General features: G+C 42.0%; 1 protein-coding gene across 6 annotated transcripts in view; it reads right to left on the bottom strand.

Annotated features, from left to right (window-relative positions):
* sulf1 (sulfatase 1) overlaps positions 1-16,698 on the bottom strand; it is a 353,304-nt gene extending 336,606 nt beyond the window's left edge. For all 6 annotated transcript variants that reach the window (XM_068031966.1, XM_068031968.1, XM_068031974.1 and 3 more), the window contains exon 1: positions 16,600-16,698. The gene's annotated coding sequence lies outside the window, so the exon portion shown is untranslated. The remainder of the gene's footprint in view (positions 1-16,599) is intronic.
* Positions 16,699-27,206: the final 10,508 nt, after the last annotated feature.

The raw sequence follows: 27,206 nt of genomic DNA, 5'->3' as shown, positions 1-27,206 counted from the left end.
CTATTCCTCAGCTGTGGAGAGAGGCTTGATGTCCGAAATGCCTCCTCCAGTCTCTGATGTCTCCGTCTTGTTATGGGCTCTCTTGTCCTGCAAGTGGAAAGAGGGAAGTTGTCCTACTTTGCAGAGAGATCAACATGACAGTTCTGCTAGTGTCAGCCCCTTGTCCCCTACTGGGGTATCCTATATAGCTCATGCTCCCGTCAGCTCTTAGGGGAGTTAATGGAGGTGAGCTGTGAAAGAGGTGGCCTGTGGCTGAGGCGCAGCCATGCACCTGTCAGAATGAAGTGATGCCTAACCTCCTCTGCCAACACTTTTGTGGGCCTTCCTCCCAATGTCCCACTTCCTCCTATGTAACCACATGCAAATCCTAAATAGGAGTTATGGAGCAGTCACCTTGGCAGAACGAAGGAGGTCATTGACCCTCTTGTGGCACTGGACCCTTGTCCTGGGGGGGGCAGGGGGAGTAACCCCATGGCTGCTGACCTCCTCTGCAATCTCCGTCCAGGTTTACTCAGTCAGGCGGGAGGACTTCTTGCCATCACTGGGGAAGAGGACCTCCCGCCTTTCCCTTATAGCCTCAAGGGAGGCATCGCTAAATCATGAGGCCACCCAGTGTCTTCTTCAGCCACAGTCACTGTAGGTTCACATTCAGCTCCATGCCTATCAGGCTGTAGAGGTAGCAGAATGGGTCCTGGGGCAGCAGAGGGTGCTCAGGAAGGCACTCTTTTAAACCAGGCAGAAGCGAATGTAGGGCTAGCAGGCCTTTAAATATGGTGCCAACACCTGCTCCGGGGTCATCTGATGCCATATTCAACGTCTCAAATCCGCCCCCGGTGTATGATTGGCCCGGCCCCATGACTCCATTATGAGAATTGGCTGCCCATCACATGATCGCAGAGGGTCAGCTGCACACGTGACGAGCGGGGACGGCGCCCATTTCCAGGTCCGCCATCAGGACCCGCGAAAGGCTCATTAAATCCAGCCCATGTGTGTGCAGTCAATACTCCGTGTAGCATTTAGAATCCTGCTACCTTGACAAAACTATAGACTGCTCCTCCTGCTTTTGTCTGCTTAGAGAGAAGACTATGAAGTTCCCTCTCCTTGTGCGCAGAGCCTTTGTGGCCTGACTGATGCAGCGATATACGGCAAGCTGGGAGATGTTGACAGTGTTGCCAGCTGTAACCTAGAAGGGTCCTGAAAGGTAGAAATTGAAGGTGATGGTGACCTTGACGGCTACTGGCAGTGCTGTCCTTGCCCTGCTCTGTGGCTGGAGGTCTGGTTCAAGGAGATGGCACAGTTCAGTGACCATTTCCTTGGTGAAACGTTATCGCCTCAGACACTGCTCCTGGCTGAGGTGAAGGCTGAAGTAGTGCTTTCTGAATACTGTAGGTGGGTAAGGCCTTCTGTTGAGAGCCCTCGTCCCTCTGCCCACAGCTTCTCCTCTCTGCTCGCTGTGCTCCATCTCCCTGTCACTTTGCAGCCCAATTGAGACTGCAACTATAACCCCATGAGGGAGAGCAACCTTTCTGCTCAAAGGCCTTCAAACTCCTCTGAAACCCTTGCAAAGATCCAGCACCACTCCTTTCTGACTCCAACAACTTGTATGTGTTCCTCCAACACCACAGTATTTCCACTAACTCTGCAACACCAAAAGAAAGTCAAAAGCACCTCAGCTGAAAGTCCCATGCTGATGCTTTAAATAGTGTTAGTTGGCGAGGGGAGGGTCCTATGGGCAGTTGGACACATGTTCAGTTATGCCTGTTTAAGAGTGGGCATTAACAACACCTGTGAGTTCCACAATGGCAGTTCAGACGCCAAATCAGTGCTAGATGCTGACTTGTCACAATCTGCCACACTGCATATTCCTGGCATACGCGCATCACACCCGTGTTATCACCGTTCCCAAGATGGCGATCGGTGTGGGTCGTGCCAGAAGTGGATTGACCGCCCTATTTAGCCCTTCCAGGCTCCCGTAGCACGGAAACTAGCGGCACTACAGAGCCCAAGCTTGCAGCCTTACAGTCCAACACAGAACCTAAATTAGTCATGGCAGCAATAAAAGTAGATTTTACTTCATTATGTGGAAGACCCACTTTCTATTCAGTAAAATTAGCTGTCTTTTTTCTTTTCATTGGCTTATTAGCAGCTTTAGTTAGCACTAATCTTTTCCTTTTGTATGGCTGTTTTTTTCTTTATCTGTTCTTTGTGTCTCTTTACTTAATTTGTTTTTTTTTGTATGTGCATATATACTCTTTCCTGAACCAGAATACAATGGCCTGGAAATTGGATTGCGCCCAAATTAAGGCCCGCTCCTGTTGCAATGCACGTACCACACGAGATCGGCAGCAGGATCAGGGCAAATTGATCCACAGGCCATATTAGGATAGTGTCAGCAAGCTGTGGGCCCCATTCGCAGTCCAGAGGCAGATTGCTGGTCACGGGGCGGAGGGAGGGCACAGCAAGATTGGCCAGCTCGGACACAGGCTGAGTCAGAGGGACATGGGTAAGCAGTAGGGCAGCGAGCAGTGGCCGGAAGCTACTTGCAGTTTTAATGTGGAGCCGGGAGGATCACGCCTGCTCTAGCTCTACAATGGTATCTAACTTCACATCTGTCTTTCAGGTGGGCAGCCTCCGGCAGTCCCTTCAATGCAGTAATTCACAGTCCATTTGGGCAAAGCAGCCTGAAACAGGTGTTAGGCCCCTGACTGGCCTATGCAATGTGCCTAATGCCAGTTTCAGGCATGTGACCTGGATGCCTGCTGAGTAGCCCTGACTAATATGGCGAGTGCTGCACTGCCGGTGTGGAATGAGCATATTCGCGCCGCCTGTCATTCTGGACCCATGGAATCCAATTTCTTGGCCACTGCATTTTACTTTTATAAAAGCCCAGGTCAGCTCACTGCTTCATAAACATTGAGCCCGAATACTCACAATCCTGCTGTGCTGTCCCCAGTGCATGGGAATCACATTTCTGCCAATGACCAGCAATCTTGACCCAAACTAGAGTTTGCGGGATTCCATTTCTGGCTACCATCTAGTAACCTGACTGAAATATGATAACATGTATAATGGACTCACACATGTAGAACGCTCATTTAGATGAGATATCAGAGGGCGGTGAGTGCTTGTGGAACTGCACGACCCAGGATATGCAAAGTAAAAACAGAACTAATATTCATGGATGAGCTGGAACAACTGCAGTTATTCATTCTTCATGACTGGACTCAGTAACTCCTGCAAATAGAACTTTCCCCAGTGATGCCAAAAAAAATGTTCACAACCTCAAAAGATGACAATTGTTAACATTAATCCATTGCAACAGTAGAAATTCTGAAAGGAGTACTAAAATTCGCTCTTTAAGGTTTCATTTGATACAATAATGGGTGAGGCTGGGCACAGGCATGTTTTAACAGTTAGGGTTAGGTATAAAACCAAGGTACTATGAAAACATTACTGGCAGCAGTCTAATTGGGATTATCAGACAAAAAAGTGAAAGAGTAAATTAAAGCTACCTTTTTCCCCCATGAGCAAGTTGTCCTTTCGTGCTATTTTGAGATATGGGTTCAGTTCCCCAAATGCAGCAAAACGTGTCCATCAGCTGGCTCAAATCTTAGGTGTTGGCTGTACTACAGCATGTGTACTGTGCCTAAATCTCCATTATAAGCCCTGTTCCCTATTTTGCACAGGGGATCTTGACCTACATAATATTTGATTGGGGATCAGCTTTTAAAAGGTTGCAGCTCACCGTAACTGGGGCAGTTGTGCTAGGAACTAAAAGAATTGTCTTATTTGTTCACAGCTGTGAAATGTTGGCAATATAGTTTAATATTTTGGGATCCTGCTGCAGAAGTTCCACCCAAAGAGCATGGCTTTATTTGGACCATTATTTAAAATCATAAGTGTCAGCTCCGTGGAGGAAGTCAGCACCCAAGTCGTTGCAGTTACCCAGCATGGCAGAAACCTAAGGTAAACTTACCAGCCATCCAATAGATATTATTTGAAGCATTGTGCACAACCACTGCCCTTTCTGTCCAAGCTACATGGCATGCTTCTCGCCAACTGGAGGTGGCCGATGTTAAATTACACACAGATGCTCAGGCTTCTTAAAGGGGCTTCATACAGCAAATCCTTGCAACAAAACTTAGTTGCAAGAATACATATTCATGCACTGACATGTATTGCAGCATGGGCATTTGGTCTCTTTCTGTGCTCCCAACGTCCCTAATTTCTCAAAATTATTTCTTTATTTGCAAGGAAAGGAGGCACATAACAGACAGGAGTAGACCAAAATAGGACGACGGCCAAGAAATCATTTGCCCTTGAATTCCATGAAGAAAAGCTCTGGGACTCACAGCACTGGACTGAAAGTGGAGTGATCCCCCAAACTATGGATTTATACCATCTTTATTATGTTCTTTTTCACTCATTCACTGTCATCACACTTACACTCAAACATAAGACCAGAGCAGAGTATAATTGCTCCTCAGGAGTATATTTAAATGTGAATAATATTTGAAAGGCTGTCAAGCAGTCAGCTTTCCAACATATATTCCTTGCAGTATCAGAAGCACTAAATTTAAATATTAAAATTATATTCTCGCATATAGAAGTTGATTTTGAATTCTGGGCAAGCGACTGGTGGAGGGATTAACGATAAATGTTTACTAAGAGACTGGGAGACCTCGCCTACTCTTCTTTGAATCGTGCAGTGTGATCATTTATGTCCACCTGAGAGAACAGGCAAGGCCTTGCTTTATCATCTCATCTGAAAGAATATTAGGTTGGTTCCTTAATCTGTGCTGAGTTATCTGGCAGGGAGATAGTGGGCCACTATAATAGGGTTCAGTGTCCTGGACTGAGGTGCGAAAAACAATTAAAGATCCCATTTGTGATTCTGTGGGCATAGTGTAACAAAGCAAAAGAAACCGCAGATGCTGGAATTGAAACCAGAAAATGTTGGATCGAGACAAAATCTCCATCATTAGAAAAGAGAAAAGGCAGCTTAATATTTCAGTTGTAGACCCTTCTAAAATATTTTTCACTTTTATTTATGTTGGGTTTAGAACAAAGAACAGTACAGCACAGGAACAGGCCATTTGGCCCTCCAAGCCTGCGCCGATCTTGATGCCTGCCTAAACTAAAACCTTCTGCACTTCCGGGGTCCGTATCCCTCGATTCCCATCCTATTCATGTATTTGTCAAGATGCCTCTTAAACGTCGCTATATTACCCGCTTCCACCACCTCCCCCGGCAGCAAGTTCCACCACCCTCTGTGTAAAGAACTTGCCTCGCACATCCCCTCTAAACTTTGCCCCTCTCACCTTAAACCTATGTCCCCTAGTAACTGACTCTTCCACCCTGGGAAAAAGCTTCTGACTATCCACTCTGTCCATGCCACTCATAACTTTGTAAACCTCTATCATGTCGCCCCTCCATCTCCGTCGTTCCAGTGAAAACAATCCGTGTTTATCCAACCTCTCTTCATAGCTAATGCCTTCCAGACCAGGCAACATCCTGGTAAACCTCTTCTGTACCCTCTCCAAGGCCTCCACGTCCTTCTGGCAGTGTGGCGACCAGAATTGCACGCAATATTCTAAGTGTGGCCAAACTAAAGTTCTGTACAGCTGCAGCATGACTTGCCAATTTTTATACTCTATGCCCCGACCGATGAAGGCAAGCGTGCCGTATGCCTTCTTGACCACCTTATCCACCTGCGTTGCCACTTTCAGGGACCTGTGGACCTGTACGCCCAGATCTCTCTGCCTGTCAATACTCCTAATGGTTCTGCCATTTACTGTATACTTCCCACCTGCATTAGATCTTCCAAAATGCATTACCTCACATTTGTCCGGATTAAACTCCATCTGCCATTTCTCCACCCAAGACTCCAACCGATCTATATCCTGCTGTATCCTCTGACAATCCTCATCACTGTCCGCAACTCCACCAACCTTTGTGTCGTCCGCAAACTTACTAATCAGACCAGCTACATTTTCCTCCAAATCATTTATATATTCTACAAACAGCAAAGGTCCCAGCACTGATCCCTGCGGAACACCACTAGTCACGTCCCTCCATTCAGAAAAGCACCCTTCCACTGCTACCCTCTGTCTTCTATGACCGAGCCAGTTCTGTATCTATCTTGCCAGCTCACCTCTGAATCCATGTGACTTCACCTTTTGTACCAGTCTGCCATGAGGGACCTTGTCAAAGGCTTTACTGAAGTCCATATAGACAACATCCACTGCCCTTCCTTCATCAATCATCTTCATCACTTCCTCAAAAAACTCAGTCAAGTTAGTGAGACACGACCTACCCTTCACAAAACCATGCTGTCTCTCGCTAATAAGTTCATTTAGCTGTGATGTCTGTCAAAGTTGAATAGCTTGTTAAAACAAAGGGCTGGATTTTAGCGTGGGTTTTGGGACCCTGACATCAGGGTTAAAAGCGGGCCCCGAGCCCACACTAGCCGGCAGCGGGACCAGCTTGGCGATTTTACCGTAAGTGGCCCCCTAGTTGGTTGCCTGTGAGCCCGCCATCCAATTAAGGGACCAAAAACAGGTTATCAGTCCTTTGTCACATTATACTGTTCAACTGGTGGTCAAAGAATGATGGAAAAAAATGTTTTAGTCTATTTATTGTTGAATAAAACAAGGGAAGTTTCCTCTATTTATACTTGGTATAAACGTTCACTTGTCTGCACCATATTAGAGGGAAATCGGGCAGGAAGATTCACTTGTACATAGTGGAGCCCACCCAATTGACTGTCCATTTAAATTGACTGGTTTTCCTCCTTTATTTGCTGAACCTAAGCATTCCATGACACCAAATGTAACAGGAGGAAAACCTGCCCCATCCTGCTTCTAGGGCCCAGGATACTGACCAGCAGAGTGTTATTCATAGGTTCTGAAGCTTTATGCTTGTGTTAATATGTGGATATTAGGCCAGATGGCTTGCTTTTGCAGAACTAGGGCTCAGCTTCAGCATGGCTGCATTTTTGGGCTCAGGGCACTGTAGATATTTTTGATGGGGTCTCTGGCCTCTGCTAACAGTCCACCTGAAATGGGCTGGAGGTTGGCTGCAACAGTCATTGGAGGCCTGACAGCATAAATGTTGTCAGTAGCTGCTTTGCGGTCAGTAGAAGATTTCAAAAATTGCACAGGTTTTCCACACTTTTTAAAGCCCTCTAGCTGCCAGTCGCTGATGTCTGGCTTTATTGTGTCACAAATGACAGAAAATATGAGGATTACATAATTCTGTCATTTGAATATCACTGGGAAGACCAAAGTTATTGTCTCCAGGCCTCACCATGAACCCCATTTTGTTGCCACAAATTCCATAGTCTACCCAGTTACTGAGCCGGACTGTTTGTATCCTCAACATCCTCTTGGATCTAAAGCGGAGCTTCTGACTTTATCTCCTCCCTATCATAAAGTCTGGCTACATCTACCTTTAACAACACCTGCCTCCACCCCTACTTCAAATCATCTGCTGCTAAAACCTTCATCCATGTTCTAATCCAGATAGTCACCCATAAGAAATACTATGAAACCAGCTGCACTAGAAAACCCATCAGAAAGATTAGCATATGAAGCATCACTAAAGATGACTAGCTTCATGTTCATTGGGTTACCTAAGAATGGGAACTTAAGTATACCTATCTCCAGATTTAATTTTTGTAATGTTTCATTTGCTCTTAAAATATCCTCTACTTTGCAGTGTTTCATCAAAGTATTTAATTCGAACACATCAAGACTAGCATCTGACCTCATGAGCAAACAGTTGAACTGACCAATCAAACTTTGCAATTACTCTGTCCCTTCTTTAGATATAACATCATCTGTCTGAGATGAGTGAGTACGATTAACTGGGATGGGAGTAACACTTTTTAAATAGGATTGTTGATTTAAAGTTATACCAGACCCACTTTGCTTAATATCTAACCCAACATATTTAAAGTCCCCATATGCCTGACTCACACCTTTAAATTCTACTCTAATCTTATTAGCACATTTCTCAATTTCCTCAGTCCCACCCCATAAGAAATCGTCAACATGTATCATGAAGATGTCTGAAAGTTTTCCTTTATGGTACCAATAAAAATTTGTGGTATCTGATTTTAGTTGAACACAACCTATTTTCAGAAAAACACATCTCACTAAAAAAAGCACACCCTGGAAGCATCATTCAGGCCATAGATGCATTTGTTCAGTTTTCATAGTTTTTCTTCCGTATGCTTAGGCGGTTTCAAAAACACTTCGCTCTGGAAGTATCGACCTGCAGAAATATAGCTTTTATGTCAATTAATCTACTTTCACATGAATATGTGGTCAAAAGAGACATTCTTAAGATTATTTTTCCAGCAATGGGAGAGTCCACTCTAACATAGGTGTCACTCAGTCGCTCTTCAAAACCTCTAGCTACAAGCCTCGCTTTAGCCTTGTAAGTCCCATCTGCAAGGACTTTTTCAGTACAAATCCACCTATGCGGTAAAGCTGGCTGACCCTTATCTGGTACATCAGAATAAACTCCAACTATCTAACTCACTTTGTTTTGCCTCTTATGAGTTTATCCTCAAGTTTACTGGCAGCCACCAAAACTTCATGATCACGACGACTTATGCTTCTAATTCTGTTGCAAGACTGTTCTGTGGCCTTTATTTCACATGTAAAAGTCAATCCATGACTTTAGGCCAAAAAATATTGAATTTTTCCTACATCTTGTGTAAAAGTCGACCTTAACTTTCAGAACGCAGACAGAACACTCTAATCTCGCACTAGTATAAATGCACGAAAGTTCAGCTAGGACCCCCACATTTTTCAATATGGTGCCAAAGAAAAACAACAAATACACAGCGCAGTTTAAACTAAAAGTCATTGCGTGTGCAAAGGCGGCGAATAATTGTGTGGCAGCAAGAGAATTCAAAGTATCAAAGAAGAAATTAGAGAAAGCTTTCCACACAGCTCATGAAGATGCCAAAGAATAAAAGTACCAACGGGGGAAAGTCTAGCAAGTGGCTACAATTAGATGGTAAAGTTGCAGAATGGGTCAGTGAACATCACCAGAATGGATACTTAGTTTCCCGTGCATCCATCCGACTGTAAGCCCCGTTTCCATGGTGGCTATTATTTCATAAATATAAGTTCGAAAATATGACTCCTGCAAAAGTCAACCCCCAAATTTTAACCTCAAAAATTCGACTGTATTACCACTACAAGATCTCCCTCTTGCACTGTCAGAGGTTCTTCCTCCAGTTCGTGATTGTTTTCTGATGCAAGAGTCACTTCCGGACTCACTATCTGTACTTGCACTGTACTTTCTTAATTTCCACTCTTTCACTCCATTCTGCCAGGCCAAGGAACTCACTTCTTGGCCATCATCCTGAATATGCAACCATTTGACTTAGAGATAAAAAGATTGGAAGGCTAATGGTGTGGCTGAAGGAATGGTGTGGGAGGCAGAGGCTTCACTTCATGGATCACAGGCACCAGTACTGGGGAAAGAAGGAGCTGTTCTGTTGGGAGGCTCCACTTAAACAGGGCTGGGACCAGTGTCCTGGGAAAGTAAATTACTAGGGCCTTAGGCAAGGCTTTAAACTAATAAAAGGAGCGGGGAGTGGTGGGAATATTCAGGAAAGGGTAAATTCAAAAGCAGCAAGTGAAATGCCAACACTACAGCAAAGCAGTATTTTGGGTAAAAATAAGTAGAGTGGGTCAGGAAGGGACAGAGAGTAACAAAGGCCTTAGTGACTAATGTGATGCCAGGGAAAATTAAAAAGAGTCAAAGTTAAAGACAATATATCTGAATGCACAAAGTATTCGCAACAAATTAGGTGAATCAACAGTACAAATAGAAATGAATAGGTTTGATCTATTAGCCATTATAGAGACATGGTTGCAAAGTGAAGTGGCCAAGGTTGGGAACTAAACATTCCAGGATACTTAACTTTTAGAAGTGATAAGCAAAATGGAAAAGGAGGTGGGATAGCCCCGAAAATAAAATATGGGATAAAGACAGTGAGAGAAAGGATCTTACATCAGAAAATCAAGAAATAGAATCAGTTTGCGTCGAGCTAAGGAACAGCAAAGGACAGAAAACATTGGTAGGAGTTGTTTATAGGCCCCCAACAATAGTTGTAGTGTAGGGCAGAGTATATATTAGAGTAATCATGGGTCTTTAAACTTCACGTGGATTGGGCAAGACATATTTGCAGTAATAGTGTGGAGGATGGGTTCACAGAATGTATACAAGTTAGTTTTTTAGATCAGTCTGAAAAGGAACCAACTAGGGAACAGGCTATTTTGGATCTACTGTTGTGCAATGAGAAAAAGTTGATTAATAACCTTGTAGTAAAGAGCCCTTTAGGGAAGAGTGTCCATAATACAATAGAATTTTATATTGAGTTTGAAAGTGATTTAGTTAAGTCTGAAACTTGGGGTCTTAAATCTAAACAAACAGGCAGAAGGTAGGAGAGGCAACTTGACTAAGATAGATTGGGAAACTCCATTAAAAGATATGACAGTAGACAAGCAATGGCAAGCTATGACAAGTAGGGTGACCCAATTGTCTATGCAACTTTAAGACAATCTTTTCTTCCTTATTCTTAGCACCTGATGCCATTAATACTTGTCTCCAACTCTGATGAGAATCATCCCATTTTGTTAAGGGGGTACAATAATGTCCTGTCTGGGTAAACTGATTGCCTAATCATGCTCCATGTCAAGTTTCATTTGTGTGTTTTTCACTGAAGGTTTACTCAACAACATAGGTTTCTCACAAGCAACTAAGGATTCCATGACTAACACATTCATCACAGACCTAAAACTCCTTGTAACCAGTATAATTTGTTTGGATTCATCAGCATCATCATCCACTTCATCATGTATCATTTCGACACTTTGTTTTAAGCAGAGATGGTGAAAGGAGTGAATGTTTAAGCTTGTGGATGGGGTGACAATCAAGCGGGCTGCTTTTTGCCTGAGGGTGTTGCGCTTCTTGAGTGTTGCTGGAATGTCGAGTCACAGCTGAAGCATCTCAGAGTCATAGAGAGATACAACACCGAAACAGGCCCTTCGGCCCAACGAGTCCACGCCGACCATCAACCACCCATTTATACTAATCCTACATTAATCCCAATATCCCTCTCACATCCCCACCTTCCCTCAATTCTCCGACTACCTATCTACACTAGGGGCAATTTTTACAATGGCCAATTTACCTATCAACCCGCAAGTCTTTGGCATGTGGGAGGAAACCCATGCGGTCACAGGGAGAACTTGCAAACTCCACACAGGCAGTACCCAAAACCGAACCCGGATCGCTGGAGCTGTGAGGCTGCGGTGCTAGATACTGCGCCACTGTGCCGCCCATTAACAGTTCCTCCAGCTTTCCTGGGTTTCATTCGCCCATTATTATTCCAATTTGCCTTCTGCTGTAATAAACAGATCTGCTAAAGGTGCTTTCATCCTTATTCTGCCTGTCTTTAATCCTTCTGCTGTATTAGCGCATGCATCCAGTAATCGGACTATTTCGAAGTCTGGTAATCTTTGAGTCTTCTATTCTTTGTGTCACCACGGAATGTCTCATTTGTTCCACGAAGGCTGAAGGAAATGATTATTTACCCAGGAATTTTATTAAGGCAGCCAACATCTGATCTAACAGAGCCTCCTTCTCTGAGAACTGAACACCAGTTAGAACCACATGAGACATTTTAATACAATCCAATAATTTAAACACTAGTACCAATCCAGGGATTGCCAAATTGAACTTTGTCAACATTTTATACAATCTGTAATTTAAATTCCATGATATGTTCTTCTAGGGAGTGACCATCTGTTTTCTGAAATCTATCAAATTCTGGCTATGCCTCATAGGCATTTAACAGATCACCTTTCTTGTAGATTTCATTCAGGAACTCTATTAGAAGGTCCAAACCTTCATCACTATCCAACTGATGGGCATCCATCTCACAAACTACTTCTGATTTTACTTCTTGTGGGAAGCGACAACACCAAGGCTGAACCTTTTTCCCCCTTTAATAGGGACGTCACCCATGTTCACATATCCACTTCATTCTTCCACTGGTCATATGGCTGAGACTTTAAAAGCATCGGAGTGCAACCACAATCTGAAAAATTACACTTGCTTCCTGCCATTTTCCACAATGGCCACTAGGATTTTAGTTTTATGTTTGATAACAAAATTTCATAGTTTCCAACCTTCATCTTTAGGCAACCATCCTCTAGTCTAGATAGCCAGGTGGTGAAAGGTAGAACTGGAGTCTAATCTCAACACACTTAAGCTGTTATTTACAGGGAGACACATTACAAACATGCACATCCAAACCCACCAACCACAGTTTCAGTCTGCTCCTATAAATAGGAGCACAAGTGAATGCCCAGATAATGCCCACCATCTGAATACAATTAAACAATTACTATAAAATTAACAATCCCCGCCTTTGCCATTTCACAGACACCACCCTCTGTAAACTTCAGCTCATCAAAAATTATGTTGCCCATCTGCTATCCCACACAAAATCCCATTCACCTATCACTCCTATCTTTGCTAACCAATATTGGCTCCCAGTTCTTCAACACCTTAAAAATAAAATTCTCATCCCAATGTTTAAATCATACAAACATACAAATTAGAAGCAGGAGTAGGCCACTCGGCCATTTGATCCTACTCCGCCATTCAATAAGTTCATGGCTGAACTGATTACTCCACATTTCTACCTACCCCCGACAACCTTCCACCCTCTTGCTTATCAAGAATCTATCTACCTCTGCCTTAAAAATATTCAAAGACTCTGCTTCCACCGCCTTTTGAGGAAGAGAACTCCAAAGACCTCTGAGAGAAAAGATTTCTCCTCATCACTGTCGTAAATAGGTGACCCCTTAATTTTAAACAGTGACCCCTAGTTCTAGATTCTCCCACAAGGGGAAACATCCTTTCCACATCCACCCTGACAAGATCTCTCAGGATCTTATGTTTCAATGAAGTCACCTCTTACTCTTCTAAATTCCAGCGGATACAAGCCTAGTCTGTCCAATCTTTCCTTGTAAGACAACCCGCCCATTCCAGGCATTAGTCTAGTAAACCTTCTCTGTACTGCTTCCAATGCATTTACATCCTTCCTTAAATAAGGAGACCAGTACTGTACACAGTACTGCAGATGTGGTCTTACCAATGCCCTGTATAGCTGAAGCATAACCTCCCTACCTTTGTATTCAATTCCCCTTGCGATAAACGATAACATTCTATTAGCTTTTCTAATTACATGCTGTACCTGCATACTAATCGTTTGTGATTCATGCACTAGGACACCCAGATCCCTCTGCATCTCAGAGCTCTGCTATCTCTCACTATTTAGATAATATGCTTCTTTTTTATTCTTCCTACCAAAGTGGACAATTTCCCACTTTCCCACATTATACTCCATTTGCCAGGTCTTTGCCCACACAATTAACCTATCTACATCCCTTTCTAGCCCCTTTATGTCCTCTTCACAAGTACTTTCCAACCTATCTTTGTATCATCAGCAAATTTAGCAACCATACCTTGAGTCCCTTCATCTAAGACATTTATATAAATAGTAAAAGGTTGAGGCCCCAGCACAGATCCCTGTGGCATCTTGCCAACCAGAAAATGACCCATTTATGCCTACTGTTTCCTGTTAGCTAGCCAGTCTTCTATCCTTGCCAATATGTTACCCTCTACACCATGAGCTTTTATTTTCTGCAATAACCTTTGATGTGGCACCTTATCAAATGCCTTCTGGAAATCTAAGTACAGTACATCCACCAGTTCCCCTTTACCCACAGCACATGTAACTCCCTCAAAGAACTCCAATAAATTGGTTAAACATGATTTCCCTTTAACAAAACCATGTTGACTCAGCCTGATTACCTTGAAATTTTCTAAATGCCCTGCTATAACGTCTTTAATAATAACTTCTAACATTTTCCCTAAGACAGATGTTAAACTAACGAGCCTGTAGTTTCCTGCTTTCTGTCTCCCTCCTTTTTTGAATAAAGGAGTTACATTCGCTATTTTCCAATCTAACGGAACCTTCCCCGAATCTAGGGAATTTTGGAAAATGAAAACTAACGCATCAACTATCTCACTGGGATGTTACTTGTATCCTCAACAGTGAAGACCGATACAAAATATCTGTTCAATTCATCTGCCATCTCCTTATTAATTTTCCAGACTCACTTTCTATAGGACGACTTTGTTAACTTTTTTCTTTTTAAAATATCTATAGGAACTGTTACTATATGTCTTTATATTTCTAGCTAGCTTTCTCCCGTACTCTAATTTTACCTTCCTTATCAATCTTTTAGTCATTGTTTGCTTTTTTTAATATTCTGTCTAATCTTCTGACCTGCCTCATCTTTGCGCAAATATAGGCTTTTTCTTTAAGTTTGATACTATCTTTGTTTCAGTTAATCATGGATAGCGGGTCCCACCCTTGGAATCCCTTTATGGTTTAACCCCTCCCTATCACTGAAAATCCCTCTAACCCTAGAGTCCCACTGCCATTCATCCCCTCATTTCCCAACCCTCCCCCTGCCTCCTCAGAACTCTTGTTCCCCTAATTCTCCAATTTCTCACCCCCTGTGTATCCCCCACCTCCCTTTAGCCCATCACTGGCATTGTGCCTTCAGCCATTTAGATCTCACTAATTCCTCCATCTTTCCAGCTCCCCTTTCTTCTTTAGGACCTTCCTTAAAACCTAACCTCTTTGACCAAGTTTTTGCTCATCTCTCCTCATATTTCCTTCAGTGACCCAGTGTCCATTTATTGATTACATTTCTGTAAAGCACCAAAGCTATAGAAATGCAAGTTGCTATTATTATTATTACACATCACTTTTGGAGGGGCATTGGATGGGTATAAAAATGGGTAGGGTTACATATGAACATACAAACTAGGAACAGGAGTAGGCCACTTGGCCCCTCGAGCCTGTTCCGCCATTCAATAAGACCATGGCTGATCTGATTGTAACCTCAACTCCACATTCTCGCCTACCCCCAATAACATTCACCCCTCTCTTATCCAGAATCTATCTACCTCTGCCCTAAAAATATTCAAAGACTCTGCTTCCACCAGCTTTTGAGGAAGAGAGTTCCAAAGACTCAAGGGTTCTTGCTTCCAACTGTCCCAGTTTAGTTGTGAAATTGACTGGAATAGGGGACAAGGGTCCCAGGATACATTTGAAGGGATTTTTCATGGTGCCTGTGGTGATGGAGAATTCTAAGATGTTTAGTTTATGAACAGCGTTTTAGGGGCAAATTGGAACAAACAAAAAGAAAGACTTGCATTTATCTAGCGCCGTTCATGACCACCGGATGTCTCAAAGCCCCTTAACAGCCAATGAAGTACTTTTGAAATGTAGTCACTGTTGTAATGCAGGAAACACAGCAGTTAATTTTGCACATAGCAAACTCCCACAAACAGCAATGTGATAATGACCAAATATTCGTTTTTGTGATGTTGACTGACGGATAAATATTGCCCAGAACAGCAGGGATTACTCCCCTGGTTTCTTCAAAATATTAGCATGGGATCTTTTACGTCTAGACAATCAGATGGGGCCTCGCTTTAATGTCTCTGGTATCTCTGACAGCGCAGTGCTCCCTCAGTACTACACTGGAGTGCCAGCCTTGATTTTTTCTCTCCAAGCCCTGGAGTGGGGCGTGAACCCAGAAATTTGTGACTCAGTGGGGAGACTGCTACCAACTGAGCCACAGCTAATGCTCCAAAAACAGAAATATAAACTGCTGCCCCTCCTAAGAACTTTGTAATTATTTTGCACGAGATGAAAAATATGAGGAGCGACAATTTATATGCTGTGCAATCATTGAACAGGAAGATTCTCACAAGCATACAACTGAAAAGTCCTGTAAACCCCACTCACTGGTGACAGACATATACCACCAAATGTAAAGACAAATAAATTAATCCAAAGCAGTACAGATAGACTTGATAATCCTGCTAAATTGTCACCTTCTCAAACACCTGCTGATCACTTTAGCAGAGTGCTTTCCTTTTTAACCATCCTATCACTTAAACAAAGACATCAAGGTATCTGTGGAAAACACTTCCATTACACTTCCCCTAAAAGCATTCAGAAGAGAGAAAAATGGAAACACATCCTCTATATTTAGCAGTAAGAATTACTTAAATTCTACACTCAGTGCAGAATTCATGAGGGTACCGATTCTTTCAACTTATACTGTTGTACACTGTAGGCTGAACAAAATGTACTGGGTTTACCACTATTCAAGCTTCATTTGCATTTAGTATATTTCTCAGGTTGATCATTCTGAAACAGCCAACAGCATGGAAAAAATAAACTTTGGTGCAAAGTTAACAAACATTTTCAAAATCATTCTACAATAAAAGCACTCACAAATGACTGTGATCCAGCATCTTTACAACTCTAGTTATTACTTACTGCCTGCATTTCAAATCTGTTATATTTCATGTTGTACTCTTTGTAATTTTCTACGTAACTTTCTAAGGGTTTATGACTACATTGCTCTATCTGAATCTGGCATAAATCTGTTGAAAATAGTTAAAGTTTCATACCTTGTCCCTAGTATTCTCCCGGTCCTTTTTAAGGCCTCGACATGTCAGTAAGTGATTAATGATGAAGTACTTGGTCTTCCATTAAACACAAATATCTTCAATAAGGGAATCTGTATTGACAAATAAACAACATATTAAGAAATACTCGAGATTTTCATTGACTGTATTAAAGGAATACTCTGGCAGATGCTCCTATTTTGTAAAATGTTATTCCTGTAGGTAAAAAAAATGACAGTGAAGACAGCAACAAAAAGGAAACCGGGTGCAAATAGATTGGAAGTATGAAATAATAAAAATAAGGAGTTGTTCAGAAGATCTTCATTTTAACACAATTTGGAAAAACTGCAATTTGGATGAAGTCTCCTTTAAAGAAAACGGGCTATGATTGAGCAATAGAAAATTCTCTCCTATTTTATGCACTGCAATATACCCAACAAGGTTTCTGGCTTAGATTGTGGTATCAAGAAGTACCAGCTAAATATATATTTTTTAAACTTGTTTGTTTGTGTTATGTTATTATGATTTTGCTGTTGATCTGCAGGGTAGACTTGCAGGGCTACAGGGATAGAGCCAGGGAGATGGACTGTCTGCATGGCTCTGTGGAGAGCCAGCATGCACTTGATGGGCCGAATGGCCTCTTTCTGTGCCATATATGACTCTATGGTGGATTCCATCTGTCCAAGATGCCTATTTCTTTGACAGTCTTTGGTGGTAGTATGTGATGATAGGAAGAATGGTGGTGGGACTGTGTATCATTTTTTCCTGCACTGCCGCATTAATGACAGGAAACATAAAATAGGTGCCGCAGAGAGCGCCACAGCCTGAAGGCTACATGTCATCATTGCTCAAACCCAGAGATACACTGAGTTCTCAGCACTGCTGTCTCCTCAGACCTTCTTTGACCAGAAAATGAAAGTCATAAAAACAAGTTTTCAACAGTTGCACGTCTAAAGCTTGCACAGTTGCTTCCCCCTCCATCCTGTGCTCTAAAATTCTTTTTCCAATGTAAATGAGAAAAATTCAGAGGTCTGGGAATCAAAAGCAGTTCAGTTGAAAATCATTATTGCAATGAAAATGGACCATGATTCTAATATTCTAAGTGACTGAACTAGCAGTTTTACAGTGTTGCAAGAGCTGATCACATACTTGATGTAAAGCATACTGCAATTTAATGGTGATTAAACACAGTCCACCAAAACACAGCAAGGGACATTTGTGAAGGTGTGAGGAATATACACATTTATACAGCACAGTCATTCCCTAACAAGTGGTCTAGAAATTGGCAGGTCAGCACAAACTGAGCACAGGAAACAATCCCTGTACTAGTAGAATAAAAGCAAAATACTGCACATGCTGGAAATCTGAAACAAAAACAAAAAGTGCTGTGACAGACCTGAAACATTAACTTTGCTTCTCTTTCCACAGATGCTGCCAGACCTGCTGAGTATTTCCAGCACTTTTTGCTTTTGTCCCTGTACTAGTAAGTTCAAGGCACACTTGATATTTGACCTGAGCCTTACTCCTGCTCCTCCTAGCTCCATATTAAGTATTTTAAAGTAAATATACCTATTTTGGTTATGAACTTCAGTGGTCCCTTTAAGGACTGCTGGTTAAGTTGCACACAGCCCAACTCTGCTGCTTTCAGGGCAGCCCAATTTTGCATATGGCAACTCAATCAGGTGTAGGCCTCCTATTTGCATATGCAAAGGGTTTAACACCTGATTCAGGCATGGACCCTGAATGTCCCATTTTCTGATAAAAGGTGCACTTCCAGTGGCATCATGAGTGTGTGCACCCCACCCATTGGATGCTTAGGTACCTGTTTTGTGCCTGCAAAATGAGTGCGCTGCCATTGAGTTTTTAGGCTGGTATATCCCAATGACAGAGCACAATGGCAACTCTGGAAATATGCACTCTGGTCATCTGAAGAAAAATGGAACATTTAAGATATTCTATGGCCCTGACTGATAATTTCATAGTTAATAAAATCCAGTCTGCAGCAATGTGTGGCATTTCAAAATTCGAGGCACACATGATTATTTCTAGATTTTGGCACAGACAATAAACAGAATTTACCACTAACAATGGGAAATTCCAGGTGCTTAGACACTAATGTGAATGACAGTCATAGATGAGTCGAGCCTGGGGCAATGGTGAGTTATGAGTCTTTAGCTGCTATAGTTCACAGCGACTGATGAGACATCCTGCTTATCTGATTACGTCCTGACATGTTGCTGCAAACTTCAATGGTTTCAATTGCACACTACTATGTACATTTTGGAATTTTTACCCAATTTTCTTCTTCACTGTTGGTTTGGGAAAATAGCTATGGCAGGCACAAAGCGTCAAAATGGCATTGTACAATATTAATAGCATATCAATTAAAATATTTGCATAAAATTCCTGTGAAAACTATATTAATGAAGACATAAATGCATTTATTTTGGACCATTTAATGTCTTTGTTATAATAGCTGGCAGAGGAATTTCAAATGATTGCATTATCCCATTTGTTATTAATGTTACCGTAAAATCAAACATGTGCCAAACAGAAAATTCTTCCCTTGGAGAAATAGAGACATCAGAAGAGGTGTGCTATCACTGCTGCACAAAGCTTTAGGCAGTGCAACAGCCATAGAATCAGCAGGTCCATCTTGACTTTTGGGAGAAGTACAGACAGGCTATCAGAGCAAAGTTTGGCAGAACCCTGTATGAAATGCTGAGGTGGACTGTTGGACATGGGTTAAGGGAGACCATGAGGCGAAGACAACAATGGAGGTGCCTATGATCATCAGGCAGGGGTGAAGTGGAGCATTGAGCCCAGGTTGGGAATCCCCATTAGCTTAAAGTATAGCAACTGGAAAACTGCACAAAAGCTGTTGGGCCAAAGCTCATGAGGGTCACCTGGCCCAGGTTCAGGAGGGCCATCGGGAAAATGTGGGCCTGGTTTTCAGAGCGGTCAGGGCCAAGTTTGGCATGGCCATGGAGATAAAGTTCAGCAGGGTGATTGGGCTGAAGCAGCACAGGGCCATGATTCATCCATGTCTATCAGAAAAATTAGGAGACAGTGGAGTACATACATTATTTTTGTAGGCAGGATGGACAAAGTCAATTTACTCACTTTTACCAAGATGTCTGCCATGCTCCAGCAAATATACTGGTACAGCACCACTCAGTGATAAATATTGTGAAGTGCAGTGAAAACTCTCAACTGCAGATTAAAAGTAGTTGATTAACAGTCACATAATGTTAATGGAAACCCCAATTAAATTGATGAGTCACATAATGTTAGTCTTACACTGTCACCTACAGGTGAAATACGATTAGAATGTTGTGACCACTCACTCTTTGCAATATATAATAGATATATTTTTATATATATGTTCACACATATATTTGTTTTTTCCACAGTCCATCCATCATACTTCAGACACACACTTCAAAGTGTCATATTTCTTACAGATGAGAAACAACCTTAAATATTATGAAAAAAAGTCAAGAATTTCCTCAGATTTTTTTACCTCAGTGAGGAGCCTCTGATTTGCAAACATTTCTCAATTTATAGAGATTACCCTCTAATTAAGCCAAAAATGTTCCTAATAGGAATTTATCTTTAGTTGAATGAGGATTAATGTACTTGCGACTGATGTTCCCTGTAGCATTAAAGAGTTGCACTGGTCCTGTTTAAAAGCTAAATAATATGCTGTACACTACACTCGATTAGGATTTTGTCCTTACACCATAGCAAATGCTCCAGTTTACAGTGAGCAAGGTCATAGGACATCCATCAATATATTAGGAGGGAGTTTCTTGAAGACTGGCACAATTGTAATGGTGCATCTTTGTTGTAGGACCCTGGGTCATTTTTGCCCTCCACTGAAACAGTGCATAGCTTATCATAGCTCTGCCCACCATTAAAATCAAGGGTGATTGTAAATTACCTGAATGGAAACAACTTATATCTCTGAAATAAAACCAATGATGTGGCTTTTGACTCCGGTCTGGGTACAGCAGGCCTCAGTAGTCAGCTAATCTCTGCTACCACTTAGATGGTAAATAATAGGACTGATGGGCTACTGGTGATCTGTTAGTGGTGTGAGTTATTGAATCTAACAGTCCATTCATTGTTGCTTCTCAATTTGACTTAAGTCTTTTTCATATGACCCTGGTGACATATGAAATAAACGAATTTAATTAAGTTTTTGAAATTGACATCTCTGCACTGGTTAACATTCCAATATAATCTTGTTACAGGTGTCTGTCTGATGTCCTGACAATGCTGCCTCTTTCTATTTCAGCACAACTACGTCCGTTTTAAGCAGCGTTGAAATGTATTTTAATGATTTGTAAATGTTTATGTTTATTGTTAAAATATTAATTTGAATGCAAAATCTATTACAATTTAATGCCATGGATTTCATGGTCAGCGGCGAATCAAGATTGCTTGCTGCTGACCTTGAAGAAATCTGCCCACAAAGATCTTGCAATCTCTGTGGCATGAATTTCACCTCTCCTGATGTCAGTTTGAATATGGGGAGAGGTCAAGAGGATCTCCAAGCATCCAGAAACAGTAATGTCATTAAGTAGGAAAAACAGCTAATAACACTGAAGTATTTTCTCACAGTGAACCATAGAGTCATAGCCATTCGGCCCATCAAGTCCATGCCAATTTTCCACAGAGCTATCCAGTCAGTCCCACACCCCTGCTCAACCCCCTTAGCCCTGCAAGTCTATTTCTCACAAGTGGCTATCCAACTTCCCCTTGAAGTCAGTGATTGTCTCCGCTTCCACCACCCTTGTGGGCAGCGAGTTCCAGCTCATTACCACCAGCTGCATAAAAGAAGTTCTTCCTCATATTCCCCCTGCATCTCTTGCCCAAACCTTTCAATCTGTGTCCCCTAGTCCTTGTACCATCAGTTAATAGGAACAGTTTTTTCTTGTCTAACTTAACTAAGCATAACTTAATCTTGTACTCTTCTATTAAATTTCCCCCCAATCTCCTTTGTTCTAAGGAGAACAACCCCAGCTTTTCCAACCTAACCTTGTAACTAAAATCCCACATCCCTGGAACCATTCTGGTAAATCTCCTTTGCATCCTCTCAAGGACCCTCACATCCCTCCTGAAGTATGGAGACCAGAACCGGATGCAATACTCCAGTTAGGGCCTAACCAGAGCTTTATAAAAAGTTCCACATAACTTCCCTGCTTTTGTACTCAATGTCCCTATTTATGAAGCCCAAGATCCCAAATACTTTACTAACCACTCTCTCAATATGTCCTGCCACCTTCAAAGATCAATGCATATGCACCCACAGGTCCCTCTGTTCCTACACACTCTCTAGAACTGTGTCATTAAGTATATTTTGCCTCTGCCTATTCTTTCTGCCAAATGCATCACCTTACACCTGTCAGTATTAAATTCCATCTGCCACTTGTCTTTCCATTCTGCTAGCCTATCTATGTCCTGTTGCAGGTGATTCATATCATCCTCACTTTTGCCGCACCTCCAAGTTTGGTGTCATCGGCAAATTTTGAAATTCTACTTTGTATTCCAAGATCCAAGTCATTTATAGATAGCAACAAAAGCAGTGGTCCTAGCACTAAACCTTGGGGAACATCATTGTCCACCATCCTCCAGTCTAAAAAGCAACCATTTACTACGACTCGCTGTTTTCTGTACTTAAGCCAGTTTTTTTAATCCAATTGGACACTGACCTTCCTGATCCATGAATCTCAATTTTGTTAACCAGTCTTTTATGTGGTATCTTATCAAACACTTTCTTCAAATTCATGTAAACAATTCCCTTCATCAACCTTCTCCATTACTTCATCAAAAAATTCAATTCGATTAGTCAAGCATGATCTGCCTTTTACAAATTCATGCTGGCTATCATTAATTAACTCAAACCTTTCCAAGTGTCTATTGATCATTTTCCCTGATAATTGTTTCCAAAACCTTACCCACCACTGATGCTAAACTAATTGGCCTGCAGTTGTTAGGACAGTCCTTGCACCTTTCTTGAATAAGGGTGTCTCATTTGCCACCTCAAATCCTCTGCCACCTCCCCCGTATCCAGGGAAGGTTGGAAGATTATGGCAAGCCATTTCCACTATCTCCATCCTCACTTCCTTTAGCAACCTGGGATGTCAGCCATCCAGACCAGGTGAATTATGTACCCTAAGCATAGCCAGCCTTTTTAGTACCTCCCCCTCTCAATTTTTACTCTGTCCATTGCCTCTACTCTCTTCACTTCTATTGATATTTTGTCAGATTCCATTTCCTTAGTGAACACTGATACAAAGTACTCATTAAGTGGATTCGCCTTGCCCTGCGCCTCTTTGTCCCTAATAGGCCTCACTCCACCTCTTACTACTCGCTTACTATGGAAGATCAGGAAGTAGGCCAGGAAGTAAAATGCACTGATTATCCTTTGCTTTTAATTACATTCTACAGAGAGTAAAATAAATGATTAGGGCATACAGATAGAATGAAAGTAGAAGCTAAAATATCAGAAACAAACTTTAAAAATATTATATTATAAAATGGTTTTATCAATGGAGAAATTTGACAATCTACAGATATAAAATAAGCTTTTCAGGGCCAGTGAAAGGGTTTAGCAGTAATTATGAACGTAATACGCCATTTAAAATCCAGTTACACCTCATTCAACAAGATATAACATTTTCAAGGGTTTTTACAGTGAGATTAAGAACATAACAGTGCACGTTCTCGTCAGTTCAATGATTTCCCATTGATTGCAGTCTGGGGGGGACCTCAACAGCTCACCTTCTGGAGAAGCATTGAATCACTGACAGCACCTTTTGTATTTCCACGTTTAACTGCATATGTGCAAACTCCGTAAGTTGCTGACAATTTCTGAAGAGTAATTATGGCGAATGCTAACAGTTTCACTGCCATTACTACTGCAAAATCTGGGCCGTTATTTATTTATTATTTTTATTTAGACATACAGCACTGAAACAGGCCTTTCAGCCCACCGAGTCTGTGCCGACCATCAACCACCCATTTATACTAATCCTACACTAATCCCATATTCCTACCACATCCCCACCTGTCCCTATATTTCCCTACCACCTACCTATACTAGGGGCAATTTATAATGGCCAATTTACCTACCAACCTGCAAGTCTTTTGGCTTGTGGGAGGAAACCGGAGCACCCGGAGAAAACCCACGCAGACACAGGGAGAACTTGCAAACTCCATACAGGCAGTACCTAGAATTGAACCCGGGTCGCTGGAGCTGTGAGGCTGCGGTGCTAACCACTGCGCCACTGTGCGAACTGTTTGTCTATTTTTTTTTTTAACCTGAATTTTAAAACAAGCACTACTTTTTATTTTCTGAAATACTTGCCATTTAACAGACACATGCATATATTAGTAAATATTGCTCATTGGCTGTGCCCATTCTGCTCCCTGCAGTTTATTCCAATTACAATTACTTTGAGTAAATTAGCAACGGCGAAATTTATGGTGTATGTCTCCTTATTCGCTGTTGTCAACTTTTGACAGGTTATGTTTTTGTGAAGTGCCTTGGTACGTTTTTACAAAGTTAAAGATGCTTCATAAATGAAAGTTGTTGTTACAGGATATTCTGCAACAAATTAAAAGTATTGGGAAAGAGTAAGTAGTTTAGCAGGGGGTGGGAACCTGAGGGCAGTTTCACAGAGGACAATTTCAGGGCAGGGAATGGGAGGCAGAAAAGTAGCGAGTGACTCTGAAAGACAGAAGAAGCAAAAGTTAAAAAGTATGCAGCACAGGAATTTGGCAGTGTTAAAAGGTATTTACTTAAATGCAAGGAGTAGAGCAAAAAAAGCCAATGAGCTGAGGGCACAGATAGACAAATGGCAACACGAGATCATTACTACAACGGAAACTTGGCTTAAAGAGGGGCAAGAATGGCAACTCAAAGTCCCTGGATATAGAGTTTTCAGGCGAGACAGAAAGCGGGCTAAAAAGGAGGGGGTGTAGCATTAATGGTTAAGGATTCAATAACAGCTGTGAGGAGGGATGCTATGCTAAATGAATCATCCAATTAGGCCATATGGGTTGAGCCCAGAAATAAAAAAAGGGGCAGCCACACGACTATGAGTGTACTATAGACCCCCAAATAGTGAGGTGGAGATTTAAGAACGAATATGTATTCAAATTTCTGAGTGCAAAAACTATAGGGCAATAATAGTTGGGGATTTCAACTATCCTAATATTACCTGGGATACAAGCAGTGAGGGCACAAAATTCTTGAACTGCATTCAAGAGAACTTTTTTAGCCATCACATAACAAACCCAATGACAGGGGGTGCAATTCTAGATTTAGTTTTCAGTAATGAAGCTGGGCAAGTTGATGAAGTAGCAATGGGTGATCATTTTGGAGATCATGACCATAATACAGTTAGTTTTAGCATAATCATGGGAAAGGACAAAGATAAAACCGGAGTAAAAGTTCTAAATTGGGGGAAGGCAAATTTTATGAAGTTGAGAGGTGATCTGGCGAAAGTGGACTGGATACAGCTACTTGAAGGAAAATCAGTGGCAAACTACAGGCATAGTGTAGACATGTCCCCACAAAGATAAAATGTGGTAAGGCCAAAACTAGAGCCCCTGGTTATCTGGAAGCATCCAGGGTAAAATTAAGCAGAAAAAGAAAGCTTGTGACGGTCATAAAAAACTTAATACTTTAGAAAGCTTAGAGGACTATAGAAAGTACAAGAGGGTCTGACATCCTTGAAAATGGATAAATATTCAGGGTCAGATGGATTGTGCCCCAGGTTGTTAAAGGAAGCCAAGGAGGAAAAAGCTCTGAGGATAATCTTCAAATCCTCACTAGATACAGGCGATGCACCAGAGGATTGGAGGTCTGCAAACGTTGTACCATTGTTTAAAAAGGGTGTGAGGGATAGGCCAAATAATTATAGGCCTGTCAGTCTGACCTCGGTGATGGGAAAATTATTAGAATCAATTCTGAGAGACAGAAATATCGGCCACTTAGAAAGGAATGGATTAATCAGGGATAGTCAGCATGGCTTTGTTAAGGGAAGGTCATGTCTTACTAACTTGATTGGGTTTTTTGAGGAACTAACAAGGAGGATTGATGAGAGTAGTACAGTGGATGTGGTTTACATGGATTTTAGTAAGGCATTTGACAAGGTCCCGCAAGGCAGACTGGTCAGAAAAATGAAAGCTTATGGGAATCAGAGGAATGTGGCAACCTGGATCCAAAATTGGCTCAGTGATAGGAAACAAAGGGTAGCAGTTGACGGATGTTTTTGCGAATGGAAAGTGGTTTCTAGTGGCGTTCCGCAGGGCTTAGTGTTGGGTCCCTTGCTGTTTGTGGCATATATTAATGATTTGGACTTAAATGTGGGAGGCATGATTGGGAAATTTGCTGATGATACAAAAATTGGCCGTGTAGTTCATAGTGAAGAGGATAGCTGTAGACTCCAGAATTATATCAATGGTTTGGTTGAGTGGGCGGAAAAGTGACAAATGGAATTCAATCCAGAGAAGTGTGAGGTAATGCATTTGGGAAGGGCAAACAAAGCAAGGGAATACACAATAAATGGGAGGATATTGAGAGGGGTGGAAGAAGTGAGAGACCTTGGAGTGCATGTCCACAGGTCCCTGAAGGTGGCAGGACAGGTATATAGAGTGGTGAAGAAGGTATATGGAATGCTTTGCTTTATTAGCCAAGGTATAGAATACAAAAGCAAGGATGTAATGCTGGAGCTGTATAAAATGCCAGTTAGGCGACACCTGGAGCATTGCGTAAAGTTCTGGTCACTACATTACAGGAAGGACATAATTGCTCTGGAGAGAGTACAGAGGAGATTTACAAGAATGTTGCCAGGACTTGAAAGTTGTAGCTATGAGGAAAGATTGGATAGGCAAGGGTTGTTTTCCTTGGAACAGAGGAGGCTGAGGGGTGACTAAATTTGAGGTGTACACAATTATGAGGGGCCTAGATAGAGAAGACAGGAAGGACCCGTTTCCCCTAGTTGGGAGGTCAATTACAAGGGGGCACGGATTTAAGGTGATTGGTAGAAGGATTAGAGGGGACATGAGGGAAACTTTTTCACCCAGAGGGTTCTGGGTGTCTGGAATTCATTGCCCAGATTGGTGGTGGAGGCAGAAACCCTCAACTCTTTTAAAAGGCGCCATGACATGAACCTGAAGTGCTGTAACCTGTAAAGCTACGGACCAGCTGCTGGAAGGTGGGATTAGATCGGGCGGCTAGTTTTTTCAGCCGGCGCAGACACGACGGGCTGAATAGTCTCTTTCTGTGTCGTAACTTTTCTATGGTACTGAGTATTGGGAAGTCACTTAAAGAAGCACTGTCTTCAGGTCTGGGGACGGAGAGATGAAAAATGCCACCACAAATCATTTCTATCCGTATGATGTTCTGACTTGAATTGTGCCATTGCATCAAGTGCTTGACAAATAAATGTCCCAAACTCCCTTGAATAAAGATCACATCCCTTTAAACTTGAAGTCCAATAAGGTCTATAAAACCACTTGAACTTTGCTTTTATAGGTTATGATGTCATCTAACTGCCTTGGTTAAATTACAACCTTTCTACTCAGAACCAACC

Source organism: Heterodontus francisci, chromosome 5 (genome assembly GCF_036365525.1).
Source record: "Heterodontus francisci isolate sHetFra1 chromosome 5, sHetFra1.hap1, whole genome shotgun sequence".
Taxonomy (NCBI): Eukaryota; Metazoa; Chordata; class Chondrichthyes; order Heterodontiformes; family Heterodontidae; genus Heterodontus; species Heterodontus francisci.
The sequence above is the reverse complement of the archived record's forward strand: the minus strand, read 5'-3'. Positions and strand labels throughout refer to the sequence as shown.